Genomic DNA, 22,155 nt, shown 5'->3' with positions numbered 1-22,155 from the left:
ATATCACACAAGCACTTATCACATAACAAAACAAAAGGATGGTAGTAGCTTCATACATCCTTTAAGGTGGCCCTTTCCGAAGCGGCCGCTAAGGTGGCTTTCACACTTTCAAGGTGGTAGCTCTTTCTACCAGGGTGGTAGCTTTCACTCATCCTATGAGATAGGTCTTTCTCTTATTAGGGCATAACTAGAATCTGAATTATGAGAGTAGCTTCATACTTTATAGGTGGTAGCTCTTTCCACCCTCAATGCACAACTAAACAATCTATTATTATATTTTTTTTTTCGTTTTCCATTTTTTTTAGCTAAATGGAACAAGAAACAAAACTAATTAGTCTCTTAAACATCGAACTTGAGTTTTCAAAAGAGTGTCATAAGTGAGTGATTTACAAATATTAATCGAGCAAAAATTCTTAGAAATTCAAGTGAAAACTAAAGCATGAGAACATTCGATGTTAAAATTTCTCCTACAGTCAAGAATACCAACATTGCACCTAAGGTGAACCTCCGTTGACTATGTAAGCATGTATGTCAATTAAAACTTGTCTAAAAGACATGTGTAAAGTGAATTCTTCCCCACACCCAAGATGTACATTGCTCCCAATGTACACATGCAAGCACAATAGAAAATATAGCAATCAAGAAAATATGTGGGAGTGGGTAATTGAAACAATACTCCCCTGACTCCTAATGTTATGTTTGATAAAGCTAAATTCTTGGGAGTAAAGCTCCAACGGGTTCTGAAGCACACACGGCCCACATTGGCCGTATCCAGGACTAGTTCTCAATTCCCATACTGACAAGACCATCTGCACGCATACACAAGGGGGTTCAGTGAAGCTTAATAAACAAAAATAACTCGAGTATATAAAAGATAGAGCAATAAAATACAACTCAAGACAAAAATAAAAGATAAACTCAAAAGAAAAATCCTTTCTGAGTATACAAGTCCAAAATAAAATGCAGAAAGAAAGAAATGAAAGGTGTATCAAGTGTTAGTGTTGTCGGCGGTCAGCTCTGCTGCTACTCCTAGTGGAAATAGATCAAATAGTGCCGGTGGATCTGGTGATGCTGATGCTGGCGGGGCCAGAGGGGTCCTCGGTCTCATGATGAAAGGTGAGGATACGTCTTGCTCTAATAACTATAGTATGGTGTGAACACGTTCCATCACCTCCGTGTGCTGCGTAGCCTGTGTCGCGCGAACCTCAGCAATCTCACTCTGGTGTACACCTACAGCATTCTTGAGCCTCTCAAAATGATCATAGGTTTGGGAGGGGAAGTCATGCGCACTGGGTCGCTCCTGTGCTGGAGGTGGTACCTCAGTCTTTGTATGCTCTGGCTGTTGTTCAAGAGTAGGCTGAGTATCCTCTCTTGTAACACCTCCACCCTCTGCTACCTTTAGAACAGGTGTAGTCAATACATATACACTACTGATGTGTCTGTGAACCAATCCCATCAATCTCAATGTATCCAGGCCTAATGGTGAAGGCAGAGTCATCTTCTCAGCCCCACATATGGTGTCTAGCAATTCCATGCCCATAAGGAGTCTGGTGATGTACGGGCCTAAAAAGATGACACCAACTCTGAAATACTGGCCCTAGTGGCGCAAATACTTGGCCAGTATGTGCCCTAAATGGATCGGTTGATGCTCTATTATCGAATAAAGATATAGTAGCTCCTACCGGCTCAGGACTCCATTACTGTCACCACGGCCATTCACTGACCTGCTCAGAATGGCATGAAGATAACGGTACGCAGATCGGGAAAGGCCCATGGCCTTGGACACCCCTAGCTTATACTGCCCCTAACCGCATAGAATGCTATACGCTCTCTGAGGTGCCAAAATATCGGGGTAGTCGGTCAAAAGTCGCTCATACTCCTCAGTGACCTATGTCTTCGCATTAATATCACACAAGCACTTATCAAACTCCCCCACACTTAAGCTTTTGCTTGTCCTCAAGCAAAAATTAAACATTCGGTGCATAGATGAAGGAAATTTTGGAGGCCTTATGTTCACCAAAGTGTACAGAAAGAGCATTCTCCAAGTAAGGGAAATTTTAATTAAAAAAAAAAATTTTGAAATTGAAAAAATGAAAAGAAGGAACAAAATAGTTTTATTGTGCTTGTTGGATAGAAAGAGCTACCGCCTATGAAGTATGAAGCTACTCTCATAAGTCAGATATTGGTTATGCCCTAATGAAAGAAAGAGCTATCTCATAGGATGAGTGAAACTACCACTCCGGTAGAAAGAGCTACCACCTCGAAAGTGTGAAAGCCACCTTAGCGGCCGCTTTGGAAAGGGCTACCTTAGAGGATGTGTGAAGCTACTACCATCTTTGACATTGTTGTCACTTTTATAGATAACTAAGTCCCTTGTACTTAGAACTTTGAGGAATATACCTTGGGTTGTTTTTAGTGAGTTCACACACGTACACGATTTTGGGTTTATTGTCCTTTTTGATTCAAGTTTTTAGCTAGAGCTTTGATTTTTTTTTTATTTATTATTGAAATTTCGCTTACTTGTATAATGCTCTCTTTGTACACTTTGGTGAACCTAAAGCCAAGCACTTCCAAAATTTCCTTCATCTATGCACCGAATGTTTAATTTTTGCTTGAGACTAGCAAAAGCTTAAGTGTGGGGTAGTTTGATAATTGCTTGTGTGATATTAATGCGAAGCATTGTTTCCTTATGTTGAGCATTACTCTTCTCGGGTTTTTACACTAATATGTGTGTTTTTTATGTTACTTTCGTGCAGGTAGGGTTGTGAGGCCGATTATGAAGGAATGAAGCCAATGTGGATCATAATGCACCGATTTTGGGGAAAATCTTGCTAAAGTTCAAACGAGAAGACATAGAACAAGAGCTCCACCAACTTGTCTATCATAGGGCACATCCATTTGGAGGGGCACAAGGGCAGTCACACTCGAGCATTCCGACTTATGCACATAGAACAAGAGCTCCGCCAACTTGTCTATCATTGAAGAAGCAAGTGATCCATTACGTGAACGTGTGCCCGTTTGCGTTACCCCGATGAAAGCATGGATCCGGGAAGCTATTCAGGCCGGATACTGTTGATAAATGCTTGAGTAGACATATTTTTATATATGTTTTACATGCATTGAGCATTATTTTTACTATGGTTTATGTCTCATATTGTGTATTTGGTGTTCTTTTATGCATATAGGTTGTGAATGCCTTGAAGAGTAAAAAGGAAGCAAAGATGGGCTATAAAGACATAATGTTGGGAGTTCTTGTTCAATTCAAGGACCAAGACACAAGAGGAGTTTATAAACGTGGAGATGTGTTCCAACTTCCAAGAAGATTCAAGTCAATTCACTAGTTGGAAGGGCACAAAGGCAGCCACATCTTCATGTTTCTTTTCTTTGTGAAGATTGCAAGACCTCTCAAAGATACATCGATGAAGAAAAGTTTTATAGCCTACCACATGGGCGTAAGCCCGGACATGTGGCCTCAAGAGAAGAGTGATTGGACCACGGTTTGCGAAAACGCTGTAGCAAATTACTGTAGCAGTCTGTATCAAAATTACTGTTCACGCGCCCACGTGGAAATTCCACGCGCCCGCGTGAAAATTTCTGCAACCCACGCGGCCGCGTGGAAAATCCACACGGCCACGTGGAAAATCCACACGGGCGCGTGAGGGCACATGACAGGCGTGATCTAAGGCCTATAAATAGCCGTTTTGCCCTATTCTTTATCATCTTTTGTGCGGCTTTTGAGGGGTTAGACGGCTAGGGTTTTGAGAGGAGGTCTTTGCGGCTTTGGAGGCGCTTCGTCACCAACTTTGATCGATTCCTCCTCCGTCATAGCATCAAGGAAGCCACCGGTGAACCTAGTTTCGGAGTGGGTCCTTCAAGACGACGAAGCTCTCCATCAAGGCCATCAGTTCATATATAAGGGGGTTTATTTCTATGGTTTTAATGTACTTTCATTCATTGATGGTGTGTTTTGTATGTTGCTCCATGGAGAGCTAAAACCCTAGAGGGTATTTGGGCTTGTGAACCATAGGATTCTCATCTTTTGTGGATTTGCTTAGTGTTTCTATTTAATCCGAGTTTGATTAAGTTTTAATCTTGTATTCTCATTGCTTGCTTGTTTAATTAATCCTTGTGGTTGATTGGATTTGCATGATTTGTTACTTTGATGTGAGAGAGGTCTCCATTAGAGTTAGAACTTCAAGGTTAAAGAGGGTTGAGAGGGTGAGTCATGAGATAGTGGAGTGTGCCCTCTCCCTTCCGATTGAGTGTATTCTATCTCCGTTCCTTAAGCTCTATGCAACCATATTTGGTGTGAGGTGTGAGATTGAGAGATTTCTCCGCTGGGACCTTGTAGGGGGTTAGGATCCTTCGCCGGGAATTAGGGTTGGATCAATCTTTAGGAATCGGATACGGCTCTTGGATTCCCTAGAGTGCTTTGCAGTCATATGTGGTGTGAGGTGTTGAGATTGAGTGATTTCTCCACCGGGACCTCGTAGGGGACTAGTATCGGTGATCGGGAGGCCGGATCCGATTATATTTAGATTTCCACGACTTAACTTACTCATCATAGAAACACTTTGTTTATTCGGTACCTAATACCTGAATCCTAGGGGGAGCATTGCCCGAATACCCCACTTTTACTGATTGCGATCTCCATCCATTTAACCCTTGCATATTCATCTCCGGTATTCACTTCTTTGACATTAGATCACCACACCTTTCCATTTATCATTAGTTTAGAAAACAGAGAAGAAGTTAGTACTAGTAGCCCTGTTCCCTGTGGATTCCACTACCCACTCACCGGGGTAATTATTACTTCGACACCCATGCACTTGCGGTACATACACGCATATTCGGACGTGTCAACTGTATCAGAGCAATGCAGCAAAGTATTGTAGCAGCACTGTTCACAGCTGGTCGAGAAAACATGAATTCAGAGAACCCACACGGACGTGTGGAAATTATCCACGCACGTGTGGAAATTCCACATGGGCGTGTGAGAGATCCACAGGCCCATGTGGTCGCCCGATTCTAGCCCTATTTAAAGCTGAGTCAGCCCCGATTTCAGCATTCTTTTCTCCATCTTTTCCCCAACTTGAGAGAGGGTTTTGGCTAGGGTTTTGAGAGGTATTGGCTAAGGTTTTAGGGAGGTTCTATGGCTCCGACATCGTCATTCCTGAGGAAGAAGGTTGGTAGTGGAGTTTCCGTTGAGGCGTATCCTATACTGGACAAGGGAATCTTTGGACGACGAGTAGAGGACTTTCCACAAGACCATCGACATGACTATCGAGGGGGTTTCTCTATGGATTCATTGCTTTTATATTCTATTTCTTTGATTGTACTTAGCTCCATGGAGAGCTAAACCCCTAGTGGGTACTTGGGTATTTGTTGACCCTAGGATGTATTTGTTTCATTGAATCTCTTTAGTATGCTTTCAATTAATTGATGTTTGTTGTGAGTTCCAACCTTGAATGCTTGATTGTATGAACATTTCTCCTAGAGTGACACTAGGGTTGAGAGTTCTTGTTGGTAACTTTGTGAGTGGGTGACACACCACGAGCGTTAGACAAAGGTAGGTTGGAGAGGGTTGAGAGGGTGAGTCGAGAGATATAGGAGCGTCCCCTTTCCCCTCCGACGTGATTGATTCTACCTCCGTTCCTCGAGTTCTTTGCGGGCATAATAGAGTGAATGGTCTAAGGGATGACCCTCCGCTGGGGCTTAGTTGCGCGTGCAACGGAGTGAATCATTGAGGTGATCTTAGTATCTAGGGTTTAATTGTGGTTAAGGACCTTTCACCTGGACCAAAGGGTTAGGTCTATAATTAGGAAGAGATTTATCACTTGGAATGCCTAGAACTCATTGCAACTCTATTCGAGTGCGAGGTTGAGAGGCTATCTAATCTCTCCTCCGGGACGTGTATAGAGTTAGGTATAGTTGACCTTAGATTTGGGAGTATGTAATTAAGGATTTCCACGACTCCCCATTGCATTGATTAGGAAGCATAATAGAGGGTTCTTGTACTTGAAACAATTATCCTAGGCGGAGCATTATCCGAGTGCCCCATCTTTATCGATTGTCTTACCTCCTCATTTACTCATGCTCTCTTACTTGTTGCTTTTACTTTTGAGAATTGAATCATTGTCACACTTATCACTATTGATCTTTCACATAGCTAAGAACCGGATTAAGTGTTTTTATTCCCTACTCCCTGTGAATTTGATACCCGCTCATCCGGGATTATTACTTTGACAAACCCGTGCACTTGCGGGATATACGCAAGGGGACCTTGTCAAGGCCAATAGGATTGAGAACTGTATAACGCTCATAACATGGTAATGCCCAAGTACTCTAAACTGTATAGCATCGATACTGTCAAATTTAGTATACAACTTATCAAACTCGAACGAGGATAAAACCACCAGTATGAGTGCACGGATGGCTACCTTTGATAAGTACTAAACACCTCCAACCACCCACTGAGACATCATCCTCTACCTCATCCGCCAACCTATCTCCCTACTATATATCTCACGACACACTTTTGTCTAGAAAGCGAGATTGCCCGAATTTCAATTTCGATAACCACTCAAAATAGACATGGTGCTCGGGAGTTGCAAATCTTATATTCTCCGGTTCAAGAGATGACTTACGTGGACGTTTCCCAGCTTGCTTCTTCGACCGGGGTACCAAATCTGCAAAATTAAATCATAAAATTGGGAAGTTGAGTTCAAGTGTTCTCTGAATGATAGGGAATGTGAGAATGAAGGAGAACAAACAGATTTTAAAGAAAACCCATAGCTCTTTCATTTCTGTACATTCACACTAGCGTGCGGAAATTACCCACCAGTGTGCCAGACCTACAGGGGCAGACACAAACTCCTATGGCTTCTCTATCCATCCGAGAAGAATCTATAAGTGTTTCACACACTTGTATGAAAATTCCACACGGGCATGTACCTTTACAGGACTAGCTCACAGGGGTACTCGCACGCCCCTGTATATTCTCAGGATGGAAGAGAGTTCTTCTGGAGAGATCCACACGGCGTGAAGAAATTACAAACGCCGGTGCGTTTGTCACAGGGTCATCCATAGGGGCGATTCCATGCCTCTGTGTCTTCTCGGGAAAATCTCTAAGTCTCTGCAGGATGACACACACCTGTGTGGAAATAACCCACAGGCGTGGACCGTCACAAGGTCGTTTGCAAGGGCGAGTCCACGCTCTTGTGCCCTCTAGGAATGAGCTTGCAGTAGAGATCCTCAGCCTTGAAGAAATTCCACACGGCTGTGCGTTTTCTTTGAATGCCTAAGAATACTCTGCAGGCTCTGTAGAAAATTCCTGAACATATAAATACATTCGGACCCTGCCTTATCATACAAAATATACCAGGGAAAAACACAAAAAAAACTGGCTCAAACAACCAACAACTTCACCATGAACAATTAGGCACACGATAACACTAAAATATCCTCGAGAAAATCACAGTAATAGTATCTAAAAATTAAGACACCAACACTTAAAGCCTTATTCATGCAAACACTAAAGTAAAAACTAGGAAAATAGTAAAAACTTGGGTTGCCTCCCATGAAGCGCTTGTTTAACGTCACTTAGCTTGACGTATCTTGTCTTAGCTCACACGGGTTCATAGATGAAGTTTCCCCTCTCATCCATGACTTGGAAGCATGATGAGCATAACCATTTTAAGGTAGAGATAGAGTTGTCGAGCTTTTTACCACTTAAGGGTTCATCACCTCTTGGTTCTCCATTTCATGGTCTACCAACCCCATGTACGGGTCCGGATTCAACATTTCTAACACATATTCATCGATTAGTTCATCGATAGTGTCAAGAAAATAAAGCATATCATCAAAGTCGAGAGAATGTCGCATGGCTTAGGTGAGATGGTATATGAGCTCATCATCTCCAACCCTCAGTGTCAACTCCCTGCCATCGATGTCGATAAGTGTCTTGGAACTGCGCAAAAATGGCCTCCCAACAATCAAAGGAACATCCGCATCCTCATCGACATCCAACACTACAAGGTCTACAAGAAATATATACTTGTCCACCTTGAAAAGTATGTCTTCAATGATGCCCCTCGGATGTCTCACTGTTCGGTCCGCCAATTGCAATGTCATCCGAGTGGGCCTAGGCTCTCCCAAGACTAGCTTATGAAAAAACGAGTATGGCATGACATTGATACTAGCTCCGAATCCGCCAATGAAATCTCTTCACTCAAATTGCTAATGTTGCATGGGATCATAAAGCTTCCTGGGTCTTTCTTCTTGTTCGGCATATTCTTTTGTAACACCGCTGAACAAGAGCCACCTAAAATCACCGATGCACTCTCCTCTAACTTCTTGTTGTTGGTCAAAAGATCTTTCAAGAACTTGGTATACCGAGGCATTTGAGACAATGCCTCCACAAAAGGAATGTTGATGTGCAATTGCTTGAATAGACCCAAGAACTTCTTGTAATGCTCATCATTTTGGTCATTCTTCAATCTTGAAGGATACGGGATTCTTGGCTTGTAAGGTGGGGGTGCCACCTCCTTCTCTTTGTTAGCTCTCTCCTCAACCTCCACGATCTTGGGTGTTTCAACAATGGTCTTCTCACTTGGAAACCTACCATCAACTTCACGACCACTTCTCAAAGTGGTCACCTTCACATGTTCTCTCGGATTAGTCTCGGTATTACTCGGTAGGCTTCCTTATGGTCTTTCCGATAGAGAATTCGCAGTTTGCCACACTTGATGTTCTAAATTATTCAATGAAGCGGTGTGGTTGCGAATTGTGTCCTCGACCGATTGGAACCGTGTATCCGCTGATTGCACAAATCTAGTCAACGCTCTCTCTAAGTTGTTCATCTGGGTTTCCAAGCCTGAAACTCTGTTCTCCATATTCAGGGCTTGTTGTTGAAAACCCGATGGTGCTATAGCCTTTTGCTGTCCTTGGTTACTCCATAAGAACTTAGGCTGATTCCTCCACCCATGGTTGTAGGTGTTGCTACAAGAATTACCTTGTACCTTTCCCGAATTGGCCACAAAATCTACTTGTTCAGTCAGGGCTGAAGTAGTAATTGAAATAGGACAATTCGATGGCATATGTGAACCTCCACAACCATCACAACTCGTGATCGTGGCCACCCTCGGTGAAGTTAATGCATCCAATTTCTTGCTCAATGCCTCTACTTGGGCTGCTAAGGATGTAACTACATAAATTTCATGCAGTCTGGCCATTTTCTTTTTTTCCCTTGCATTCCATTGGTAGTTGTTCATAGCCATTTCCTCTACCAACTATCGGGCTTCTTCACGGGTCTTGTTCCCTATTGTATCTCCTGAGGCGCCATCTAAAAGTTGTCTCATACTTGGATTCAACCCATTGTAAAAAGACTGAATGATCATCCACTCGGGGAAACCATGTTGTGAATACTTTTGCAAGAGGTCCTTGAATTGTTCCCATGTCTCAAACAAGGATTCCAACTCCATCTAGACAAATGATGATATTTCATTGCGAACCTTCATCGATTTCCCCGGAGGGAAGTACCTTGCAAGAAAAGTTTTGACCATTTCATTCCATGTTGTAATGGATGCATGACAACGCCCCTTGCATGTGACTGGCAAGTGCACGGGTTTGTCGAAGTAATAAATCCCAAGTGTGTGGGGTATCGTATCCACAGAGAGTAGGGAATAAAAATACATAAATTGGTACTTAACCAAATGAAGAAGGATAATGATTGTGTTGATAATATGTGATGTAAATAGAATTAAAAAAAACAAGAATTAGAGGCACAGGTAAATGAGAGGTAAGGAAATCGGTAGAAGTGGGATACTCGAACAATGCTCTCCCTAGGACTTATGCTTCAAGTGCAAGACAAACCATTATACTTCCTCATTAATGCTTAATGACTCATGGAAAATCCTAACGCACACGGTCCCACACCTTAGGTCAACTGTGACTTACCCTACACTATGTCCCAGCAAAGAAATCGCTCAGTCTCAACACCTCACACTACACAAGGTTGCATGGAGTTCTAGGGATTCCAAGTGATAAACCCTATTCCTATGTGTAGATCTAATCCTTTGGTCCAAGTGAAAGACTCCTAGTTACAATTAAACCCCAGATACTAAAGTTACTTCAACGTTTCACTCTGTTGCTCATGCAACTAAGCCACAGCGGAGTTCATCTCTTAGCACTTCACTCTATTGTAACAGCAAAGAGCTCTAGGAAATGGAGGTAGGATAAATCACACCAGAGGAGAAAGGGAATGCTCCGCTACCTCTCGACTCACCCTCTCAACCCTCCCCAATCTAGCTTTGTCTATCCCTCATGCCGTGTCAACCATCTACAAAGATTACCAATATTGACCCTCGACCCTAGTGTCACTCTAGGGGAGAAATCATTCAACAAGCATTCAAGATTGGAACTCAATTAAAAACATTAATTAAGGAAAGCATAATGGAAGGTCAAAGAAACAATAACATTTTATGGTTTACAAAATCCAAGTACCCACTAGGGGTTTAGCTCTCCATGGAGCACAACACAATCAACAATGAAATCAAAAGTAAAGATAACCAATCCATAGGAAAACCTCCTCGGTATTCATGTCGATGGTCTTGTGGAGTAGCCTCGTCTTTTGCAAAGGTCCCCTTGTCCGGCCCAGGGCACACCTCGCCTGATTTTTGCAGACGAAAGCTCCCCCAATAACCTTCTTCCAAGAGAAAAGTAGTGTTGAATCTAGAGAACGACTCTAAAGATGTGCCATGACACGTCCGAATATGCGTGTGTAAACCGCAAGTGCACAGGTGTTAAAGTAATAATTACCCGGTGAGTCGGGTAGTCGAATCCACAGGGAACGGAAGTACTAGTAATAACCACTTCTCAATTATCTAGTCAGAATCAATGAATATAATGAAGTGAACTAATTGCAAGCAAAGCAAACAAGTATGCAAGAAATAAAGTAGAAGAGTCTCAATCACTAAGGATGAGGTATTCGGGCAATGATCCCCCTAAGATCTTCTTTGAAGCTCAAGATTCACTAAATGCTCTAGAATCGAGTCTAATGAGTCGAGGTAGTCCAACGATAACCAATCCTTGTCTCCAAGCAAAAGGCACTAGTCCCCTACAAGGTCCCGGTGGAGAAATCAACCAATCTCAACACTTCACACCCTATATGACCGCAATATGCTCTAAGGAAACCTTAGAGTGAAACTGATTCCTAAATGTAGATCCAACCCTAATTCCTGGCGAAGGATCCTAACCCCCTACAAGGTCCCGGCGGAGAAATCGAGCAATCTCACGCCTCACACCAAATATGGTTGCAAAGAGAATATGGAATACGGAGATAGGAAACACTCAATCGAAAGGGAAAGGGGACACTCCTCCATCTCAAGGCTCACCCTCTCAACCCTCTTTAATCTTGAAAATCTAACTCTAATGGAGACCTCTCACATCAAAGTATTAAATCATGCAATGTAAATCAACCACAAGGATTAACAACACTAGCAAGCAATTAAATCACAAGATTAAAAACTCAAGACAACTCGGATTAACTAGAAGCATTAAGAGAATCAATCCAAAAAAATATAAATCTTAGGGTTCACATGCCCAAATACCCACTAGGGTTTAGCCCTCCATGGGCCTAGTTACAAAAACAATAATGAATACAATGAAAAAGCAATAAAAACCCATAGAGAAAACCCCCTCGATTCGCGGATTGGCCTTGATTGGTAGTTCTACGTCTTGAAGGATTCCTCTCGAAGCCGGTCGCCAATGGCTCCCCAAAAATGCTATGACGTCGAAGGAATCTATCAAAGTTGGTGAAGAACTCCCTCTCAATCGGCGAAGACCTTCTCCTCAAACCCTAGCCGCCTCTCTCTCAATGTCTATGCTCAAAGCTCCTAAAAAGTCCCTTTAGAATCGGCCAAAAGGTATATTTATAGCCTCACATCGCGTCGTCATGTGCCCTCCCACGCGCCCAGCGTGGATTTTTCCAGTGGCGCTGAATTTACTACGATACTTTCGCTACGATGATTATGCTACAATCGCTTTCTGATAAAATTGCTACGATGATTTCCATAAAGCGATGATAACCATTCTCCTCTTAAGGCCACACGATCGGGCACACGATCATATGGTAGGCTATACTGGCTTTTTCCTTCATCAATGCGTCTTGAAAGGTCTTGAAATCTTTACAAAGAGGAGGAATGTGGAGACATGGCTGCCTTTGTGCCCTTCCATTGATAACTTGGCTTGCAAAACTATGGAAGTTGGCACACATCTCCTCATACACGAACTCCTCTTGTGTCTTCCAACTTGATTTGCACAAGAACTCCCAATATTATGCCATGATAGCCTATCTTCGCTCCCTTTTGAAATCCCAATGCCTTCACAACCTATATGCATAAAAGAACACCCAATACATGAAATGAGACATAAACCGTATAAAATATGATGCTCAATGTATGTAAAACATGCATAAAAACATGTTCACTCAAGCACTTATCATGCCAAAAGCCTCTTATAACCCTAGCCGATGGCCTCTCAAAAGATGGAGAAAAGATGCAGAGAAGGGGAAAAGAAGATCCCCAAAATCGAGCTGAATTGCGGCTTAAATATGGCTAGGATCTGGCATCCACACGACTATGTGGATCTACCACACAGGCTAGTGGAATTTCCACACGGGCATTTGGAATTTCCACATGCCTATGTGGATTCTCTGGAAATTAGATTTTTGGCCTGTTGTGAACAGTAACTAGTACAGTGTCTTGCTATAGTGATTAGCTACAGTACCTACTACAGTACTCCACCAAAACACTCCCAGTTTTACACTTTTGATCGAGGCAACATAAACGGGCACACGTTTATGCCATAGATCGTAGCTCTTCTTCAATCAAAATCCTCATTGGTGAGGTGAAGATCTTGCTATCAATGCATAAGTCGGGATGCGCAAATGTGACTGCCTTCATACTCCTCCAACTCATCATAATGGCTTGTATATATGGAAGTTGGCACACATTCACATATCTTGGAGCTCCACTTATATCTTCACGTTTGTTTCTTCCAAGATTCCCCCAAATAGGGCATTTACGATCTACTTTTGGCTCCTTCTCTCAAAAACATAGCTTCGCAACCTTACATGCTCAAAAGAACACAAATAACCATGGATTAGTGCTAAAACCTGATAAAAGTAATGCTCATTATAAGAAAAGAATACTTGGTATTACCAATACACAAGCACTTATCAAACTCCCTTACACTTAAGCTTTTGCTTGTCCTCAAGCAAAAATAAAATATTGAAGCATAGAAAATGGAAAGATTGAAAGTGCTCGGCCTTAGGTTCACTAAAGCATGCAAGGAAAGCATTCTATGAGTAAGTAGAATTTCAACACTAAATACAAAAAATCAATGCTCTAGCTAAAAACTTGAATCAAAAAGGACAACAACCTGAAATCATGTAAGTGTGTGTAAACTCACTCAATTCAACATAAGCTATACTCAAAGTTCTATGTATAAAGGACTTATTTATCTACACAACATAACAAAGCAAAGAGATTGTAGTAGCTTTACACATCTTCTAAGGTAGCCCTTTCTGAAGCGGGCGCTAAGGTGGCTTTCACACTTTCGAAGTGGTAGCTCTTTCTACCGGGGTGGTAGCTTTCACTCATCCCATGAGATAGCTCTTTCTCTCATTAGGGCATAACTAGTATCCGACTTATGAGAGTAGCTTCATACTTCATAGGTGGTAGATCTTTCCACTCCAAATGCACAACTAAACAATATATCTATTTTTTTCTTTCTTTTCTTTTTCCAATTTTTTTATAGAACATGAAACAAAACTAATTACTCCCTTAAACATCAAACTTGAGTTTCCAAAAGAGTTTCATGAGCGAGTGGTGCAACAAGTGTCAACCGGGCAAAAATTCCTAAAAATTCAAGTTAAACGTAAAGCATGAGAACATTCAATGTTAAAAAAAGTCTCCTAAACTCAAGACTACAAAGTCTAGGGTTTTGACTCAAATATAGCAAGAATTAGGAAAAGAAAACATAGGATTACAGTTTTGTTTGGATAATAGGAGACATTACTATAAGAAAACATATGATTAGATTTTTTATTCAAAAATAGAAACATTCTAAAAAGGAAATGACAAGGTCCCCTTGCGTATATCCCGCAAGTGCACGGGTTTGTCGAAGTAATATTCCCGGATGAGCGGGTATCGAATCCACAGGGAGTAGGGAATAAAAACACTTAATTCGCTTCTTAGCTATGTGAAAGATCAATAGTGATAAGTGTGACAATGATTCAATTCTCAAAAGTAAAAGCAACAAGTAAGAGAGCACGAGTAAAGGTGGAGGTAAGGCAATCGATAAAGATGGGGTACTCAGATAATGCTCCACCTAGGATAATTGTTTCAAGTGCAAGAACCCTATATTATACTTCCTAATCAATGCAATGGTGAGCCATGGAAATCCTTAATTACATAGTCCCAAATCTAAGGTCAACTATGCCTAACTCTATACATGTCCCGGAGGAGAGATTAGATAACCTCTCAACCTCGCACTCGCATAGAGTTGCAATGAGCTCTAGGGATTCCAAGTGATAAATCTCTTCCTAATTATAGACCTAACCCTTTGGTCCAAGTGGAAGGTCCCTAACCATGATTAAGCCTTAGATACTAAGATCACCTCAACGCTTCATGATAAGTGCTTGTGCGATATGAATGCGAAGCGTTCATTCCTTATGTTGAGCATTACTTTTCTCGGGTTTTTACACTAATATGTGTGTTTTTATGTTACTTTCGTGCAGGTAGGGTTGTGGGGCCAAGTATGAAGGAAAGAAGCCAATGTGGAGCACAATGCACTGATTTTGGAGGAAATCTTGCTAAGGTTCAAATGTGGAGCACAATGCACTGTAGCAACACGGTAGCAAGTACTGTAGCGGCACTGTTCACAGCCGGCCGAGAAAACAGAAGTTTAGAGAATCCACACGGGCTTGTGGAAATTATCCACGCCCGTGTGGAAATTCCGCACGGGCACGTGAAGCATCCACGCTCGTGTAGTGGCCCGATTCCAGCCCTATTTAAAGCCGAATCAGCCCCGATTTTAGTATTCTTTTCTCCATCTTCTCCCCAACTTGAGAGAAGGCTTCTGCTAGGGTTTTGAGGGGTATTGGCCAAGGTTTTGGAGAGGTTCTACGGCTCCGACATTGTCATTCCTTAGGAAGAAGGTTGGCAGGGGAGCTTCCATCGAGGTGTTTCCTATACCGGACGAGGGAATCCTTTGACGACGAGTAGAGGACTTTCCACAAGACCATCGACACGACTATCGAGGGGGTTTCTTTATGGATTCATTGCTTTTACATTCTATTTCTTTGATTGTACTTAGCTCCATGGAGAGCTAAACCCTTATTGGCTACTTAGGTATTTGTGAACCCTAGGATGTATTCGTTTCATTGAATCTCTTTATTATGCTTTTAATTAATTGATGTTTATTGTGAGTTCCGACCTTGAATGCTTGATTGTATGAACATTTCCCCTAGAGTGACACTAGGGTTGATAGTTCTCATTGGTAACCTTGTGAGTGAGTGACACACCACGAGCATTAGACAAAGCTAGGTTGGAGAGGGTTGAGAGGGTGAGTCGAGATGTATAGGAGCGTCTCCTTTCCACTCCGACGCGATAGATTCTACCTCCGTTCCTCGAGTTCTTTGCGGCCATAATAGACTGAATGGTCTAAAGGATGAACTTCCGCTGGGGCTTAGTTGCGCGTACAACGGAGTGAAGCGTTGAGGTGATCTTAGTTTCTAGGGCTTAATCGTGGTTAGGTACCTTCCACCTGGACCAAAGGGTTAGGTCTATAATTAGGAAGAGATTTATCACTTGGAATCCCTAGAGCTTATTGGAACTCTATGCGAGTGCAAGGTTGAGAGGTTATCTAATTTCTCCTCCGGGACATGTATAGAGTTAGGCATAGTTGACCTTGAATTTGGGATTATGTAATTAAGGATTTCCACGACTCACCATTGCATTGATTAGGAAGCATAATAGAGGGTTCTTGCACTTGAAACAATTATCCTAGGCGGAGCACTATCCGAGTACCCCATCTTTATCGATTGCCTTATCTTCTCCTTTACTCGTGCTCTCTTACTTGTTGTTTTTAATGTTGAGAATTAAATCATTGTCACACTTATCATCATTGATCGTTCACATAGCTAAGAATCGAATTAAGTAATTTTATTCCCTATTCCTTGTGGATTCGATACCCGCTCATCTGGGATTATTACTTCGACAAACCCGTGCACTTGCGGGATATACGCAAGGGGATCTTGTCAAGTTTTTGGCACCGTTGCCGGGGAATAGGCGTTTAGAGATACTTTGCACTTTTTTTTCTTAGCTATTTCACCATACATTCAATTTAATATCTTCTTATTCTATCATCGTTCTGATTTCTTTTTCTTTCTTTTTGTTTGCAGCTTCAGGTTATGACCCGAGGGAATCCCTCAATATTCATTGAAGGGGATCCCGAGCATGAACGTACACTTAGAAGAAAAAGGAAAGAGCCTGCACAAGAACAGTCTAATTTAGCTGATTTGGAAGTGGAAGGATCTGAAAACATGGCAGAACAGAATGAGCAACAACGAACATTATCCGATTATGCCAGACCTTTAGTGTTGGGGACACAGTCGAGTATTGTGCGTCCCCTAATTACAGCTCAGAACTTTGAGTTGAAGCCGGCATTCATCCACATGTTGCAGCAATCCGCACAATTTGAGGTGTGTGATATGCTGAAGATAAATGGGGTGACAGATGATGCCATCAAATTGAGAGCCTTCCCATTTTCCCTAAAGGGGAGAGCGAAGCAGTGGCTACACTCGTTACCTAGAGCGTCAATTACCATGTGGGAGGAGATGGTGGAAGCTTTTCTAGCTCGTTATTTCCCTCCCGAAAAATCAGCAAAGCTTAGGAATGAGATCTTATCCTTTGTTCAATTGGAATTGGAGTCTCTATTCGAGACATGGGAAAGGTTCAAGGAGCTCCTAAGGAAATGCCCGCAACATGAATTCCTGGAGTGGATGATTGTTCAAACCTTTTATAATGGTTTGAACCCGAGTACAAGGCAACTCTTGGATGAGGCAGCAGGAGGTAGCTTAGGTAGCAAGATCCCCGATGAGGCCATCTGTTGATTGAAGAAATGGGGTTAAATAGCTACCAATGGAATGCTAGGGAGAAGAAAAAGGTGGCCGGTCTTCATGAGATAGATGCAGTAACTTCATTGGCGGCCCAAGTGAAAAATTTGAGTAAGAAGTTAGATCTTCTAACTTCAAATAGAGTGGCGGCCATGACTAATTACACCGGGTGTGGTGGAGGACATGCTCCATCTGATTGCCCGATCTCTATTGGTGATGTTTCTTCGGTGGAGAATGTTGATTTTGTAGGTAATGGCATGAGACCTCAAGGAAACCCATATAGCAATACCTACAATTCGGGTTGGAAGAATCATCCCAATTTCTCATTGAGTAATCAAGGTCCACAAAAGGACATGGGGCCACTAGGTTTCCAACAACAACAACAAGCCCCTCAGGTGGAAAATAGAGTCTCAGGTTTGAGAACCCGAATTAGTGACCTAGAGAAGCACTTGACTAGATTTATACAATCTGCAAATACAAGGTTTGAATCAGTCGAGTCTAAACTTCGCAACCACACCGCCTCATTGCATAATCTTGAAAATCAAGTGGGAAAATTACGAAATCTCTCTCTGAAAGGCCACATGTAAGCTTGCCGAGCAATACAGAGACCAATCCTAGAGAGCACATGAAGGCGATCACTTTGAGAAGTGGTCGTGAGGTTGAAGGTAGGCTTCCGAGTGAGAAGCCAAAAGAACACGTACCGGAGGCTATAGAGGTTGAAGAGGGAAAAAGTAAGGAGAAAGAGATGGCACCCCCACCTTTCAAGCCAAGAATCCCTTACCCCTCTAGATTGAAAAATGACCAAGGGAATGAACAGTACAAGAAGTTCCTGAGTTTGTTCAAGTAGCTCCACATTAATATTCCTTTTGTTGAGGCATTGGCCCAAATGCCTAAGTATGCGAAGTTCTTGAAAGACTTGTTGACCAACAAAAGGAAGTTGGAGGAGAGTGCTTCAGTGATTTTAGATGCTTCATGCTCGACGGTGTTGCAAAAAAACATGCCGAACAAGAAGAAAGACCCGGGAAGCTTCATCATTCCGTGCAATATTGGCAATTTAGGTGAGGAAATGGCATTGGCGGATTCAGGGGCTAGTATCAACGTCATGCCGTACACCTTCTTTCAAAAGCTAGGCTTGGGCGAGCCTAGGCCTACTTGGATGACTTTATAACTAGCAGACCGAACAGTGCGACATCCGAGAGGCATCATTGAAGACGTGCTTGTCAAGGTGGATAAGTACATATTTCCGGTTGACTTTGTAGTGCTAGATGTCGATGAGGATACGGATGTACTCTTGATACTCGGGAGACCGTTCTTGCGGACTTCCAAAGCATTGATTGACATGGATGACAGAGAGCTCACATTGAGAGTTGGAGATGACAAGCTCACATACCGCCTTGCTGAAGCCATGCGGCATTCTCTCTATTTCGATGAAACTTTATATTTTCTAGACACTACTGATGAGATTGTTGATGAATACATGTAGGAGATGTTCAATCCGGACCAGTATGAATGTTTGTTCGACCAAGAGGAGGATTATGAAGAAGTAATGATGCTTGGTTTGACAGAAAAAGTACCATCTACCCCGGGGATCTTCAAGAAAGTGCTCCATAAAATGAAGAGGGCTAGGAGACGCCACCAGAAACACTCCAAGGCTGTTGGAGATGTACGTGAACCGAAGAAGTTGGACGTATCATTGTTAGGTGGTCCGAAGCCCGATAATACACCCTCTACTCTCAAAAGACTTTGCACATCATGCTTTCAAGCCATGGGTAAGAGGGCAGCTTTCATTCATGAACCCCCGTGAGGTAAGACAAGGTACGTCAAGCTTAGTGACGTTAAACAAGCGCTTCTTGGGAGGTAACCAAAGTGTTTACTGTTTTCTTAGCTTTTAGTTTGGTTTGTTTGCATGAATAATTTGTTAAGTGTTGGTGTCTTAATTTCTTAGATGCTTGTGCTGAGATTTCCTTGTGCACTTTGAATTTTAATCGTGTGTTTTCATGTGGAATTGGGGAAGTTTGGTCGTTTGAGCTCTATTCCATGTTTTTCACTGGTAAAAATTGCATAATAGAGCAGGCTTTGAGTGTGTAAACATGTTCAGAAATCTTCTGCAGAGCCTGCAGAATTTTCTAAGTCATCCAGAGAAAACACACGGGCATGTGGAATTTCCGCACGCCCGTGGGTTTAAACTGCGAGCTCATTCAGAGAAGGCACAGAGGCGTGCGGCTACCCCTGTGAATGACCATGCGATTGGCACACGCCCATGGGTAATTTCTGCACGGGCGTGTGAATTCCTGCAGAATTCGACGAATTATCCCGAGAGCACACAGGGGCGTGGACTCGCCCCTATGGGTGACCTTGTGAAACATGCACGGGCGTAGGTAATTTCCACACGCCCGTGTGAAACTCTGCAGAGGAGTTCTCCCCATCCCGAGAAGACACAGGGGCGTGTGGCTGCCCCTGTGAGTTGGGCATGTGAAGGTCCATGCCTGTGCGAAATTTCCACACGGGCGTGTGGAACACTTGGTATTTTTCTCCGATGTCCAGAGAAGTCACAGGGGCGTGCAGCTGCCCTGTGGGTTGGACGTACGAGTGTGGGTATTTTCCGCATGCCCGTGTGATATCGTTCAAAGTTAGTGAAAGTTTTTCCCGAGAGCGGCCAGGGGCGTGCACCTACCCCTGTGAAGCTCTCCTATGGGGCACACAGGCGTGGGTAATTACCGCACGCCCGTGTGGATGGACAAAACATCAAGGGTCGCGAGTTCTTTTTAAAGAAGATTAGTTTCTTTCCCTCTTCACAACCTCTATTCGTCTGGAAACACTATCACATCATTCTCCAATTTCATAGCTCTAATTTGGTAGAATTTCTGCAAGGTTTTCTGGCCAGTTCTTCATTTTCTCATCCCATCTCGTCGGTAAGCCCTATTCATCATTTTCTTTGCCAATTCATGGTTTCCATCGATTAATCTGGTTAATAATGCTTTGTTTCTTCAATTAGAAAGATGATTGATGTTTAGAATGAAGTTAGAAGTGTTTTAAAGTTCTATTTTTGGATTTTTGAAGCGCAGCCATGCGGTTTTCACACCCCGTGGATCCACACGGGCATGCGGAAATTCCACACGACCGTGTGGATTTCTACAGCATTATTTTATCAACTTGTTTGATCGATTTTGTTTTAAATTTTGCAGATTATGGTACCTCGATCGAAGAAGCAAGCTGATAAGAGACCGCATGAGTCATCCCCTGAGACTGAGGGCATGAGGTTTGCGATTCCAGAGCATCAGGTTTTCTATAAGCTCTTGTCGAAACTCTATTTTGGGCAGACTCGATTCCTGGACACGACTATACTGTGAGATCTACAGCAAGGAGATGAGCTCACTGATGATGTAGAGGATCTCGTTTCAGCAGGTGGTTGGCGGAAGTTATTGACGATCAGAGAGCTAGCCATCCGAGAGTTTGCACTGGATGTGCTTTCATCATTTGAGTTTGACAGATCGTACGGGAGCTTCGGAAGTTTAAACTCCATTCAGTTCAGAGTATTTGGACACCACCATAGCTTGAGCGTTACTCAATTTTCAGTACTACTTGGCTTGTATGAGGAGGCATTCACAGATACGGAGGAGTACGCTCAATTACCAACTAATTATCCTGTAACCTTGACCCCGCAAAGAGCTTATAGAGTACTATATGGTCAGGGTCAGTACGAGCCGGGGGTGTCCAAGGCCACGTGCCTTTCTCGACCTGTATACAGATATCTACATGCCATTATGAGTAGGTTGGTGAATGGCCGTGGTGATAGCACTGGTGTTTTGAGCCGTCAGGAACTACTGTACTTGTACTCAATGGTGTAGCGCGTACCGATTAACTTAGGGCACATCATGGCAGAGTACATCAGACATCAGGGACACTATGCTAGACTGGGAGCGATCTTCTCGGGCCCCTACATTACGAGATTAGTGCTGGGCAGGGGTTTCTTGGATTCGATTTGTGGGGCTTAGAAGACGAGTATACTTGCCCCCATGAGTCTAGAGACGATGAGATTGATGGGTATGATCCGCAGGGTTCGGATAGGAGTTTTTGCTTTAGTGCTACCAGCTCCAGAGATAGCCGAGGATGAGGGTGATGAAGCCGGGGCACCCTCATCCCCTACCCCGGCACCGGTGGACCCATCATGTGCATCTTCACCAACAGCAGCAACAGCACCTGAGCCCGAGGGCAACACCGACATTTGATTTTTAGTTCTTTTTCCTTTATGCATTTTATTTTAGACTTGTTCACTCAGAAAGGATTCTCCTTCTGAGTTTATTTTCATTTTGCATCTCGAGTTGTATTCATTGTCTATCTTTTATATATACTCGAGATATTTTGTTTTTATTGAGCTTCACTGAACCCCCTCGTGTATGTGTGCAGATGGTCTTGTCTTCTTGGGAATTGAGACTTAGTCATGGGCATGGCCAAGTTGCTTAGGCACTTAGCCGTGTGAGCTTCACAACCCGTCGGAGAAGCAATGTGGGAGAAGCAATCAAAACAATATACACATGCAAGCTCACTTAAAATATATATCGTTCAAAAGCAAATGTGGGAGAAGCAATCAAAACAATACTCCCCTGAATCCTAGTGTCGCGTTTGATGAAGCTAAGTCCTTGGGAGTAATGTTCCGACGGGTTGTGAAGCTCACACGGCCAAGTGCCGAAGCACCTTCGCCGTGCCCAGGACAAAGTCTCAATTCCCAAGATGACAAGACCATCAGCACGCATACACGAGGGGGTTCAGTGAAGCTCAATAAAAACAATATCAACTAGAGTATATAAAAGATAAAGCAATGAATACAACTTGAGATGCAAAATGAAAATAAACTCAAAAGGAAAGTCCTTTATGAGAATACAAGTCTAAAAATAAAGTGCATAAAGGTAGAATAAAGTAAGGTTAAGTGTCAGTGTCGCCCTCAAGCTCCGATGCTGCTACTGGTGAAGACACAC

The 22,155-nt window shown here is 42.8% G+C and overlaps 1 non-coding gene across 1 annotated transcript; it reads right to left on the bottom strand.

The window, feature by feature from the left end:
• Positions 1-16,948: 16,948 nt before the first annotated feature.
• Positions 16,949-17,055, bottom strand: LOC120281463. The gene has a single exon (XR_005542602.1). It is a non-coding gene; the product is annotated as a small nucleolar RNA R71 (small nucleolar RNA).
• Between the last annotated feature and the right edge of the window lie 5,100 nt (positions 17,056-22,155).

Source organism: Dioscorea cayenensis, chromosome 17 (assembly GCF_009730915.1).
Source record: "Dioscorea cayenensis subsp. rotundata cultivar TDr96_F1 chromosome 17, TDr96_F1_v2_PseudoChromosome.rev07_lg8_w22 25.fasta, whole genome shotgun sequence".
NCBI classification, from domain to species: domain Eukaryota; kingdom Viridiplantae; phylum Streptophyta; class Magnoliopsida; order Dioscoreales; family Dioscoreaceae; genus Dioscorea; species Dioscorea cayenensis.
This window is presented reverse-complemented; position numbering and strand designations above follow the sequence as displayed.